The sequence below is a fragment of the Lycium ferocissimum genome, chromosome 6 (genome assembly GCF_029784015.1).
Source record: "Lycium ferocissimum isolate CSIRO_LF1 chromosome 6, AGI_CSIRO_Lferr_CH_V1, whole genome shotgun sequence".
Classification (NCBI taxonomy): domain Eukaryota; kingdom Viridiplantae; phylum Streptophyta; class Magnoliopsida; order Solanales; family Solanaceae; genus Lycium; species Lycium ferocissimum.
In genome coordinates, this window is record NC_081347.1 from 3,341,667 (window position 1) to 3,354,978 (window position 13,312).

The window sequence follows — 13,312 nt, forward strand, 5'->3', positions numbered from 1 at the left end:
AATTTTTTTAATGCATTTAAAAATGATTTGAAATGAGTAATTAATATCATTTGATAAAATAGAAAAAAATTGTCTTTTATTGATATACTAAAAGTGAACGGAGGGAGTAAACTAAAGTTAAATTGTTACTAAATATATAAATATGTCATTTCTTTTTTAATCTGAATAAAAATGAAAGAGCGTCATATAAATTGGAACGGATGGAGCATTACTTTTGATGTCTTATTTTATGAAAAAGTGTTCGAATTCTTTTTACAAAAAAAGAATTTTTTGAAAAGCTTTTTAACAGCTTTCCCACTCAAATGTCTCAAATGGAGTTTGGTCCAAAAAGTAAAGAAGAACTTTTACAAAGATCTTTATTTAATTTTTTAAAACACAACTCATATCTTGTTAATTTATCTGATTAACCTTTGAAATTTGTTTATTTTATTTTTTATTTAAATATTTTAAAAAAAAATTATATGTTCGGATAGTAATATTTTGTGTTTGACTAATCAATTTGAAAAGTACTTTACTATATTATGTTTGATCAAACTTTCAAAAATGCTTATGGGAGAAGTGATATTTGTGAGCTTCTAATATTATTCAAATTTTTTTGCCTTTCTAAAAGCTTAGTCAATCACCAGATTCTCAAAAATAAGTATATTTTAAAAATATAAAAATAAGCAATTTTGGATCCTCAGAAGCTTGGCCGTGTTAGTCTATCCCGAAAGAAATCTTATATTGGTAAAAAAAGAAAATTGAGGCATTTTAAAAGGTGTTGAATACTCTTAATGATGTGAGGCTTTTTGGGAAAAACTGTGTGGGCTTGGCCCAAAACGGACAATATCACATCATGTTAAGAGTATCTTTTGACCATTTAGCCAACAACTATTGTTGAGTGTGCGAACAAAGTACCGTATTGGTAGCTGAAAAGAAAAAAAAGCTACTTATAAGGTGTTGGATACTCTTATAGTTTGTTTGGCAAAAACAGCTTATTTTAAAAAGTACTTTTAGCTAAAAGCAGTCTGTGTTTGGCCAAGTAATTTAAAAAGTATTTTTTTAAGTATTTGGCCAAGCTTTTAAAAAATGCTTCTATGTGTATTTTTCTTAAAAGTACTTTTCAAAAAAATATTTTTGGGCAAAAGTTATTTTTTATAGCTTCTGAAAAGCTATTTATACTCCCAAAGCTATTATTTTTCCTCAAAGTTTGGTCAAACATCTCACTTTTTAAAAATAAGCACTTATTGAAAAAATAAGTACTTTTGGGGGAAAAATAAGCACTTTGGGGAAAAATAAACGGTCAAATTTATTAATGATATAGGGTACTTTTTAAAATCATGGCGGGCTTCGCCCAAAGCGGAAATATCACATCATGTCAGAGTATCTTTGAACCGTTTAGCCCCAACAACTGTATCGTAGCCAATGGTTTGGCGGGACGAGTATGAAGATGGCGGAGTGTGGCATGGGGCCGAGCTTAGTGCCTTTGCCTATCTATGGGCTGATTTATGACCTTTACCCGTAGCTTTGAAGACGCACACACATCCTTTGGGCTCCGATGATCGTAAAAACTCTGACAATGTGGGTGGCGCAGAACGTATTTGAATCTGCCCGTGATTTATGGTAATGAGTCGTGTGGAACTTAGTTTGAGGGGAGATTGTTGGGTTGCGAGGCTGAAGACTACATTTCAGAGGCTGAATAAGAAAAAAAGGCTACTACTCATGGGTGTTGGATACTCTTAAATGATGTGAGGCCTTTTGGGAAAATCGTGACAGCTTGGCCCAAAGCGAATAATATCACATCATATTAAGTGTATGTTTGGACCATTTAGCCTAACAGGCCGAACCAACTATTGAGTATATATGATATTTTCCTTCTTAATCTATTTGAAAAATAACTTTTACTTCCAATTTAATCTTTAGTAACATCTACATATTAGTTATAGTCGTGTCATGACATCTTTAAAATCACGGTTTTTATTAATATTTATGACATGTGTTAAAATTATTCTTTTTTTTTTTTGTGAAAATGGAAAATCGCCCTATTTTTTCATGAGTATAGACAACTCTGATGACGGGTGCTTGGGTAAAGTATAAGATGATGAACCAATAAGGAACGTGGTGATTGATAAGTAATTTTTCATTCTCAATTAGGAATCTCATATTCGAGTTCTATTGATTACAAAATCTCTCTGTTAGAGAGAACTTTACCACGTAATGTGAAACTTTTTGATATAAATTCGAATTAATTGAATAGCAATGCAAATACTGAATATGGAACAAAACCAAAGAGAACAAGTATAAAATGATGAGCTAATGAAGGGGGCCACAAATTCTCTGGTGCTTAAGACATTATGTTTTAATGGAGAACCCATGAATCGTGTCTTTGATGTGGAGGTACATGAACCTTAGGGGCATCTATTTGTGTGATGTGGACTTCATTTTTAAGTTCATTTGCGGTGCTGCCACGGCTTTTTGCTGCTTTTATGTTGCCGACGGCCAATTTCCTATCTTTTTACAAGAAAAAGAAAATCATTCAACAAACTATAGTAAACTACTTTCATTTTACTAGGATGTATTTCCTAAATTAGAGATTTTGAGTTCGAGTATTGAATGTGATTTTTTTTTGGTAGGGAGCAATTTTTTCATTCAAAATAAATAAGAATAAAACTCAGGAATGATACAAATACAGGTACCGTATCCCGAATTAGTCGGGCTACAATACATGTATCCCGAATGAGAAATAAAAATAAAACTACTCTCATTTTTGGATTGAGGAACATATACGTTTGTCACCAAGTATTTGATCAAGTAAAATCGTTCAATTCTTATAAAATCTATTGTCAAAACACTATTAGAGTGGAGGAAAGAGATGAAGCGACCCGAAAAAGATTTTTCGTGAGATGAGAAATGATTTTTTTTTTAATACTCCCTCTGTTTCAATTTGTTTGAACCTATTTCCTTTTTAGTCCGTGCCAAAATGAATGACCTCTTTCCTAATTTGGACACAAATTCACTTTATGAATGATTTTCAAGGCTTATTTTAAACCACAAGTTTCAAAAGTCTTCCTTCTTTCTTAAATGTCGTGCCCAGTCAAATGGGTTCATATAAATTGAAATGGAGGGAGTATAAAATTATGATCACGTGATTGTCTGATAATGAGCAAGAAATATTCGTCTTTCTGCTTAATTGAAAGAATCAAACTCATTATTCGTTATATGTTCTTTATAAATGCCAACTGAATAATGTCAGTAAATTGATCCTGACCGTTCAATTATTTGATAACCATAAATATTTTTTCTAATAAACGATCAAGATGAGTCAGGCTCAATAAGATTCGATCAATCCTATATTTCTATTGAAGACGGAGAACTGAATCAAGAATCTTTGTTTTGGTAATTGGATATCTATATTTACACTAAACTCTATTTATGGTTCTGCAACATCCATCTTTCTGCTAAACAAGATATCAATTTATCGTCTTATCAGTACCAACTAAACATCGTAAGTAAATAAATTCTGACAATCAATTAATAATCAGAGTCAATAATTTATAAATAATTCGTGTGAGTCATTTGATCAAATATTATTTGTAAGGAGAAAAACTTCACCGAGAATTTCATGATAAATAAATATTCGTATTTGCACGAAATTTTATTCACGATCCTTCAACTTCACATATTAATTATCCAGACATATGAATATATTTAATTTTTTTTTTTTTACCACCTCTCAACCTACGTGTCTCTCAATCGCGTTACTGTGAATAACACGTCGGCTAGTACTAGACTAAATAAAAAGAAAAATTGATAACAAAAGCAAAGAGGAAAATAGAAAGCCTAGGCCTGCAGCTGTGGCTTGGGACAAGGGGGCCGTGAAGTTTTATTAAATAAAATAAAGAAAAAGAGAGTGAGGGCCATAGCCACCTGCAGGCTGCAAACTGCAAAATGCCAACACCTTGTCTGGATGGTCGTTACAGATTACCTTTTATAATAATGTATCTTATCGTATTGTATGGTGGAGTAATGTATTCTCTTTGTTTCAATTTATGTGAATCTATTTTTTTAATTCATATCAGAATGAATGATCTCTTTTTTAATTTGAAAATAAATTCACTTTATAAAATGATTTACAACCACACAAATATTCAAGACTTATTTTGAATCACAAGTTTCAAAAGTTTTCACTTTTTCTTAAATGTCGTGCCCAGTCAAATGGGTTCACATAAATTGAAACAGAGGGAGTATTATTTTGAAGAATATAATATTTAGATAGGTTGTATCGCTTTTCGTCGTTACATAATGCTATACATCAATAATTTGAAAGGATAAAACTATAAGAGAGATAAAATACGGGTAAAACTATTATAAAAAAAGATAGAGTAAGGAATAAAATATAATTATTTGCAAAGATAAAACGGGGGAAAAAAAGTAACATAATGACGCGATCCGACGAAATTTGTCTTTACATAAAATGAGGCTTTTCGTCGTTCCATAACGTTGAATTTAATAAGTAATAATCAAAATAAAAATTGTATATAAACTAACAACACAATACTATGTCCAATTCGAAATAAGTGAGTTTTTGAGGCTTGACACGCATCGATTACATTAATTAAAGGTTCGTTTGACAATATTATCCATTTACTCTCTCCAAACTTTTCTTAAATGTAGAAATGATCATTTTTGAGATTTGAGAAACTCATTTGCGAGACGAGCAACTTAAAAAAATTAATTAATTATTACTCCATCCATATAAAAAATAGTGTCCATTTATCTTCTTCTTTTTTGATAAAAAAGAGTATCCACTTATTAAATCAAAAAAGAATTAATTTTATTTTTTTAGATTTACCCTTATTAATTGCTATGTGATCAAATCTCAATACTTATTTAATTAAGAGCAGTTTAGTCAAATTATCTATTTTTATCTAGGAGTTAATATTTTTTTAAAGGTGTGCAAATAGATAAGTGAACACTTTTTTTTATCCCCATAGAGAGTATCTCTTTGGAGTTTAAATTTTTTATTCATTTTAGACGAAAAACATGATAGAAATTTATTTATTTTGACACGGAAGGAGTAGGAAATAACCATTCAAACAGGCTATAAGGGGGGAGTGAATGAATTATTGGGAAGGGAAAACAGTGACTGCAGGTGGGACGACGCCGTACTGACACATCTACCACTAAATTGGTCCATTCAGCCATGTGATTGATTCTGCCATTTCCGATTCCTTCCCTTTCTTTCTGGTCCCTCCTTCCCACGTTACTCTCCTCAATTTCATACTACTAGGGACTATTAAAAATAGTAAGAATAATCTCATTTTTCTATCGTACAGTATTATTTTTTGTTGAACTAAATCAGATCAAAAATACCTTCAATATAATGTAATATTGTCTTGAAAAAACTTTTTTTGGGTTGGGGTCTATTGGAAATGGTCTCTATACCTCTCATAAGGTAGGGCTATTGAGTATATCCACCCTTCCTAGACCAAGTGATGGAATTGTACTGGGTTATGTTATTGTTATTGTATAAGGTAATATTTTCTGTTTAAATTATTTATGCGAAAATTTTACAAAAGGCCTCCTACCATTAAGAGCAGTGGCGGATCCAGGATTTTCATTCAGGGTGTTCGGAAAAGAAAAAAAAAGCTAAATATACACTATCTTTTTTTGCCGAGGGTGTTCAAAAGTTAATATATGCACGTAAACGGAGAAAATTTACCTATGCGTATCTGTTTGTAATTTTTTTTTACCGAGGGTGTTCGGGTGAATACCCTGGCCCCCAAGTAGATCCGCCCCTGATTAAGAGTATTCAGATCTTACACATCATATGTAACATCCCAATTTTTTCAACTATAAATGTGAAATTTTATTCGTATGATGAGCAATCATCCTCTCAAACTAAGTTCACGAGACCCATCATCACAATGTACAATCCAAGGCTCCCTGACTCGAACTAAGTTCACGCGGCCATTATCATGTTTACGCATCAATATTCGAAATTTACTGCATACCACCCCGCATGACCGACCATATTTTGCCGTTGAAGCATAAAGCTAGGTTTTTCTTGTGCTTGTGTGTCTCGAAGCTATCTTTGGCATGATAGAGGTAGTAAATCAAGCCACCCGCCATCGTTCCGCAATCTCCATACCCGTCTCATAGAAACATTGGGTTTGACGCTAGTTGTTAAGCTAATTAAACCAGCCCAAAGATATTTTTAACGTGGTGTAATAATGTATGCTTTGGGCCAAGGCCGCACGATTTTTTCCCAAATCTCATATTAGTAAGAGTATCCTTACATTTACATATAAACTTTCTAAATCTTTTCAACTATCAACGAGAGACTATTTTTACACACACAATAATTTTATACGATGATATTTGACAGAACACCAATTTTTTTTTTTAAAAAAAATGAATGACTTTAGAACTTATGTTCTCACACATTCCGTCACATTTATGTATTTATAAGAATATGTCTTTAAGGGTAAAATGAAATTTTGTAATAGGTACTTAAAAAAGGCATAAAATGAAATGGCGGGGAGATATTTCTTTTCATTTCTTGAAATAATTTTCCTTTTCATTTGTTCAAGTCATTAGTAATTGTAATACATTACCCTCAAGTTTTAAGAATCATAATAAAATCACTACCAATAGAATATTTATTTTCTGTTTTTAAGTTCGGGGGCTAATACATACATTGACTTTAAAAAAGGAGGAGGATAAGAATTATCAATAGCATGGCTAAGCATGAAGGAGTAATGATCAAAGTGAAAATTTATAAATAGAATATATACTCCACCTAATTCAATAATATGAACCGATAAGCTTGTACGTATTTTGACAATGACATGAAAGGAGTCTATTAAAAGTAGAACAACGGAATAGAGCTTATGAGAATTATTTTGACACCTCACCTGTCTTCAAGTAATGGCTCATCTCAACTAGAATGTGACAGTTAATAGTACTAATATTTCATATATGGAATTCAAACATGGATAAAAAATATATTTCACCCGATATAAAAGAATTTGAACTTAATCAATCAGCTATTAGAGGCGAATTCAGAATTAGAAATTTATGAATTTTTTAAAATAATCTCAAGTTTATATAAATAATAATAATTGAGTTCATAGCCCACATTTATAAATATTTAATAAATTTTTTAATAAAAATATAGAATGAAAAGCTACTGAACCTCTATAAATCCAGAACCAATAAGTTAAAAATAGATATAATCCTCTATGGAAGATGGATTATTTAAATGTATTTATTAGTTAGGATATTTACAGGTTTCTCCATGCGAAGCGAATCCTTTACAAATTACAATCATAATTTGAGCTATCGATCTAGAGATTATCACAAAATGGAATAATTCCTTAGATTTCACAGCCTAAATAAATTCTAAGATATATTCTTTGTAAACCCTCGTTAGCCGGCATTTCTTGATGAAAGAATACGTCTTTCTCAACACCTATAATGATATATTTATAAGTAATTATTTAAGATTTAGGTGATTAACTAATTAAAGGTCTAACTAGCACCATTATGAGCGGACCCGATTCAATAATACTTTTTAAACTTTGAACATCAAAGCCAAAAATCTTGAAGTGGCTACGGACAATATCATAGACTTCCTTGAAAAACCCTTACAGGAATAAAAAGAGACAAACATATTATCTAACACTTTTAATTAAGCATGTGTAACTCGATTAAAAGATATACACATAGATTTGATCTTTTTTTTGGGTGAATTTTTAGTAATTTTTATAACTTTGATGAGTCGAACTGAAAGAGAGAGAAACTCAGAGTAACTCAATAGACTGAGTTGAGAAATACAAATCCACAACGATAAAACATGAAGTGATTAGAAAGACAATTTTATGTTTAAATATGTAAAAAGTAGTTTCTTGTACTAAAGAAGGCCTAACCTGGACGGCAAACCACATTAATTAGTTTAATCAAGTAATTAACTAATTAATTACTCGTTATATATACACTTCTTCTTTGTTGTTTCATCGTTGCTTTATTCAATTATCATTAACTTTCATGCAAAAAACACTTACGATCTGTCTTTTTGCCGTCGTTCTATAAATAAACTTATTAATGGAAATTATGTATTTAATTAGAGAAAGTACCATGATGTCCCTTTTATAACTCAATAATAAACTTAACAAAAGTATTTGATCAATTATTAACCCTTTAAAATAGAATTTTTATCACCATCCTAGCTTAAGCCTTAATGCACGTAACTACGTATACGTCCACTTCATTTTATAATGGGACTTTTTATAATTTATTACTCAATTCTACTTTTATATGCTACTATTTGTTAAATAATTTGTTCCATCTAGGGCTATTCACGGTTTTGGTTAAAACCAAAACCAAACCGAAAATTTAACCAAACCGAATAAAAAATCGACATTTGGTTTGGTTTGGTTTGGTTTTAAATTTTAAAAACCAATAATATTTGGTTTGGTATGGTTCTATTAAAAAATAACCGAATAAATAACCGAACCAAACCGATAAATTATATATATAAATTTTATAATTATTTATATGTATAATATTAGTTTTTCATAAATAATTATAAATATTTTATACCTTTTAATCATTAATTTGATTTTTGATCTACTTATTTCAAATGATTGTTTAAGGCCCATGTTTTTAAGAGTATGTCAAAGCCCATGTCTTTAAGTCTTTTAACTCTTTAAGTGTTAAGTGTAAACTCTTAACGAAAGCTCGCGTTAAGTCTAATGTCTTTAACTTAAATTTTTAGCCTTTCTTTGTCGACCCATTTGATTTTAGGTTGTTTCTTCTTCTTTTTTTCGAATTTATACTTTTCTTTTTCTTGTACGAATGATTAAACTTCTAATATTTTTCATATGAAAAGGACGGAGGTTGTAGATTTGGAGGTTTCTATGAAGATACTTCGGTAACATCGGCATTTCTTTGCAACTCAAGCACGTGGTAATGCCCTAATACTTCTTTCGTGGGTAATCCTCTTAAAAAGCAGAAAAGAACAACTCTTTGTAGTCGAGACCCTAGCCTTAGGGATAATGATAGAAAAACATCTGAAGTTTGGGATCATTACACACAGTTTTTTTTTAATAAAATGGGAGAATTGAGGGCAAAATGCAAGTATTGCCCCAAAGTTTGGGATCATTACACAAAGTTTTTTTATTTCATATATTTTCATTTTAATTTCAGATAGTTTTTATGTTTAATTAATATGTATGTTTGTAACAACAACTAAAAGCACCTATGCTCTACTTTATTTCTAGGTATGTGTATTAAGATGACAAAAATGGTCGATAGCTACTAAATTAGTTTTTAGCTACTATATGTAATAATTTATGACTTTGGGTAGCTTAGTGCTTACACTATCACTAATAGTGAAAATGTTTCCATGATGTATATCGTTCAACCTTAAACTATAAATAAAAGTTATCGTTTGAATAAAAAAAAGACATGTCTTTTTCAACTTTTTAATATTTTACTGATAAGTCTCATGGTACCTTTAGTCGTATAAACCGAAAAATCGAACCAAACCGAACCAACCCGACAATAACCAAACCGGTGGTTATTATTTTATTTGGTTTGGTTATGGTTTTAGATATTTAAAAAAAGATTTAAATTGGTTTGGTTATGATTTTAATCAATAACTTGAAGCTTAAACGTGAATATGAACACCCCTAATTCCATCAATATTTTAGCCAGCATGGACTTCTAGAGAAATTAACAAAGAGGTGATTACCCCACCAAATGCATTAGTGGTGAATAAATTAAACAATAAAAAGGTATTTAATTAAATTAATTAATGTTAGATGAGTAATTTAACATATCTGAATTGGTCTACATACCAAATTGACATGATTGAGGAGATCAGTTTGAAAAATAATAGGAAAATTGACCCACAAGAAAATGGAAGTGATAGCGATTTAAATGATTTTAATAATTTTTAATAATTTGTTTATCTAGTGGAAGGTCTATTTTCTATTAATTTCATTGTGACACCCATTAATTATGAGTGGAACGTCTACGAATCACATTAATTTAGATTATGATCTGACGAACATTCCAATTTTCAAATATGGGATTCCATCACAACGTCATTTTCCATGCACTACTTGAAAACATTAGCGACTAAATCCTCTAAAAAAGAAAAATATAAAGGGCCCTTTCATAAATATAAATTCAATTAATCTCTTTCCCCTTCACTTGTGAACTTTTCGCCGATTGCCTCTTTTTGGGAGAAATTATTTAATTAATGACCTTTTTTTTTCCTATTTCTCTTGCAACTTATAAATCATTTAGACTACTATCTAAAAATTTCTCTTGAGCAAACTAAAAGATTTATGAGAAAACACTAGACAACAATCTAAAATTTTATAAGTTATTGCAAACATTGGATCATAGTCTAATGTTTCGTCGATAAGGTTGAGAAATATATGAATAAATATTAGACGTTAATATTTCGTCGATAAGGTTGAGAAATACATGAATAAGTATTAGACGTGATTCTAACGTTATCCGAAAGGGTTCTCAAGGACTATTTTGCACAACTTCTAAAATAAGGACAAAATTTAAATGATCTGAAAATTAAGGAAGCGTAAATCAACCCTTCACTTTGAAGCCTTAATTGAATTTCACCAGCAAACGTTTGACTATTAGTTTTTGAAACAGATATAAGAATTTATAGTTAATAAAGCATAGTTTCTTGTTTGAATTATTTCATCATAATACATTACCATATGCTAAGAGAAAAGAATATTTATGATAATTGCTCGGTACGTAGAGTAGGGACTTCAATTGTAGCGGGACCAAACTTTTATTGAGAACTGTTGCATATGTTGACTTAGATTATTTATTTTGGAGAGAATTAGTTATCTGTTTGGGTGAAAACAATAATAAAACGGGTGACCGCTTGGGATGTCCTCGTGTTGCATCCCTTACTTTACCCGTCAAGCGAATTTCCGACGGAAAAATTCTAAAGTAGGTCGTCAGAAAAGCTTCCGAGGAGCCAATTTGCGACGAACCTCCCTCGAATATTTCCACCCTTAACTAGAAGTTATGAGTTTGAATACAAGCAACGGGGTCTTCTTTGATAAATAGTGCTACAACTATCGTACTGAATTTCTATAGCACAAATTTAAATAAGTTGGGCGGATGAATTCCGTTACACCAGATGATTGAATAGAAAAAGATATAGGTCGAAGCTAGTATAGGAAGTACATGTCATGTAAAATCAAGTAATTTTTGTCTAAACTCGGTATATTTGTTGAGATATTTACTGAATATGTACGTATGATAAATTTCTGAACTTATAAATTTCAAATTGAAATACATAAACTTTCAACTCTTGAATGTGCCTCTATGTTCACTAATTTTGATAAATATGTCGTTTGGTTTACTTTTAGAAAATAAAATAAAACTTTTTGAAACAAAAAAGAGCCCAGAAGATGTTATTTTAGTAGAGTATATATAGCCCTAAGTAAGAAAAAAAATATACATAGAAAGTTCTAGTTTTTCAGAGAACTTCTCCAGAAGCATCTTTAGAAGAATTCCGACTACCCCCACCGAACAGAAGAAAAACACCTAAAAAAGAAGTGATCTATACGGTGAAATGAAACCACACAATTTTATCCTTTGCTTGGGGTGTCAAAATTAGTCCATGAAGTTAACATTGCCCATTTATTGGCCTAGCCAATTTTAATTCATTAATTTAGTCCATCTAAAAATTGGATTGATATATAGTCCAAATTGCATGAAATGTAACCTTGTCAAAATATTTTCAAAAGAATAATTTCTTTATTTGATATACTACATATAGTCATAGTAAAGAAAAAAAAAGATAAATAAAGAGAAATTTTAATAAGAATCGAATGGGTTGAGTTATAACCCGTGTTTATAGACCATTTTAATCGGGCAATTTGCACGATTGCCTTTATTGGGGGTGGTCTTTAATTTTGTCCCTCAAACTGCTGGTCTTTAATTTTTGCCGTTCGTCCAAAAACCCCTGGATTTCTGGTTCGAACCCCTGCTCAGTCAAAAATTTTAAAAAAAAATTGCAAGGTAGAGTTTGCATGCAACTCTACCTTATAAGGCAGAGTTTGCCCTTAGGCAGAAGGCAAACTCTGCTTTATAAGGTAGAACTCTAGTTTATAACTCTGCCTTGTGAATCCAACCTCTGACTTGTGATTTTTTTTTAAATTTTTTTTTACTGAGCGAGAGTACAAATGTCACGACCCGACTAGGGGGCCATGAGGGGTACCCGGAGCTGACTATCGAGCACCTCACATTAGGCTAATCATCGTACTCAACCTGAACATATATAATCTCCAAAGCAACACAAGTCTATATACATAAGCCCTCATAGCTGCAAAAATGATATACAAGAGTGCAATGTGCTCATTATGGGACATCAACTACCCACACGTACGTATCTACGAGCCTCTACTAGAGTACTAGACATAAGGACCGGACAAGACCCCGTCGTGCCCAAATATATACACAAAAGAATATGATCATAAGTAGCACCTCCGAATTAGTGGAGTGCTTCTGTGAATCCACTGATAAACTCCTACGGATCTGCACTGTCTCCCTGTGGGCATGAACACAGCGTCTGGAAAAAAAAAAGGACGTCAGTACGATAAATGTACTGAGTATGTAAGGCATGAATACTACTAACACAATAAAGGAATCATGAAATATGAGGTAAAGATATAACCTGCTTAACCCTTTAAAGAAAACACATATTATGCATATCACAAATACCATCATCGTTAACCCGCGTCCGGTAACCATCGCACGCCCTCCATTAGTGGTGTCATGTCCGACCATCTAGGCACGGTGTTATCTCAAGCTGTCCGCCTTCGAGGTGTCATGCCCGGCCATCTAGGCACGGTGTAATCATAAGCTGCCCGCCTTCGCGGTGTCATGCCCGGCCACCTAGGCACGGTGTAATCTCATCATCATATACTTATCATAAAACATGTATTAGAACTCAAGATAATCTATAACTATATCGGGGTGACGTAAGGTCGAGAACCCCCGATTCCATTATGGAGTAATTATAATCATCATACCTCACCTTGAAGGAACTATCATCATAAGGTGGGTTTAGCAACAATGAATAACATGAAAGAACCGTATAGGGATCATTAGTTCCATGGAAATACCATATCATAAGCTTTTGGATCTCTAGGCTTAGACTCATCATTATCGTTATCATACTCATGACATATCTCTTATCTTTATCTCATAGGAAGCTCTTTATAAACATCGACTCATATTTTCCGGAATGTAAGAAGGTCATGGAACAATAAAGGAA